This window comes from Orycteropus afer, unplaced genomic scaffold (assembly GCF_000298275.1).
Source record: "Orycteropus afer afer isolate SDZICR_OR568_19922 unplaced genomic scaffold, OryAfe1.0 scaffold00015, whole genome shotgun sequence".
Taxonomy (NCBI): Eukaryota; Metazoa; Chordata; class Mammalia; order Tubulidentata; family Orycteropodidae; genus Orycteropus; species Orycteropus afer.
The window spans coordinates 14942009-14943110 of record NW_006921602.1 but is presented as its reverse complement, the minus strand read 5'-3'; positions in this window follow the sequence as shown (position 1 = coordinate 14943110).

The window sequence follows — 1102 nt, the reverse complement described above, 5'->3', positions numbered from 1 at the left end:
TGAGCATTTCTTCATGTTTATTGGCCATCTGAATATCCTCTTTGGTGAAGTATCTATTCATATCTTCTGCCCATTTTTAATTGGATTATCTGTCTTTTTGTTGTTGAGGTGTTGAAGTTTTCTGTAAATTCTAGAGATAAGTCCCTTCATCACCCTCAATAGTTTCTTGAGGCTCCTTTGTAATCCCTCTTCATGCCCTTCCTTGCCTGCCCTCTCTGGTCCCCAGGGAACCATTGGTCTGATTTTTTGCACTATAGATTAGTTTGCATTATATGGAATTTTATTTAAATGGAAATATAAAATATATTTCTTTTCTGCCTGGCTTCTTTCACTTAACATCATTATTTTGAGATGTTGCTAAATGAATATTTCTTGTTGGATATGCTATAATTTCTTTATTCTCCTGTTTTATAACTCTTTTCTATTCCTTTAATTGTTCTTTCTTTTCTCCTTCTCTTCTTTTTCTGCCCTCCCTGGTTTTAATTGAACATTTTATATTATTCCATTTTTTCTGCTCTCTTAGCACATTGATTATACTTCTTAAAACTTTTTTAGTGGTTGCCCTAGAGTTTGCAATATATATTTACAACAAAGTCCATTTTCAAATAACACTATACTGCTGAGTGGATATGTTATAAAGGAGTATTCCCAGTTTCTCTCTCCTGTCTTTATAACGGAACTCTGGTGGTGTAGTGCCTAAGACATTTGACTGCTAACCAGAAGGTTGGCAGTGCAAACCCACCAGACACTCCGTGAAAGGAAGACTGGGCAATCTACTTCCGTAAAGATTTACTGCCTCGAAAACCCAAAGAGGGTCACTATAAGTCTTTATATAACATTGCTGTCATTTATTTCACTTATCCATATACTAAAATTATTCAATACATTGCTAGTGTTATTAGTTCGACCAGAAAGCTCCCTATTAAATGACTGAAGACTTTTTTTTTTAATTTTTTATTCCTTCTCTGATATTCTCCCTTTGTTTTCTTAGATCTGAGTTCCAATCAATATAATTTTCCATCTCATTGAAAAACTTCTTTTAATATTTCTTATAGAGCAGGTCTCCTGGCAATTAATTCCACCAGGTTTTTTTTTTTTTTTT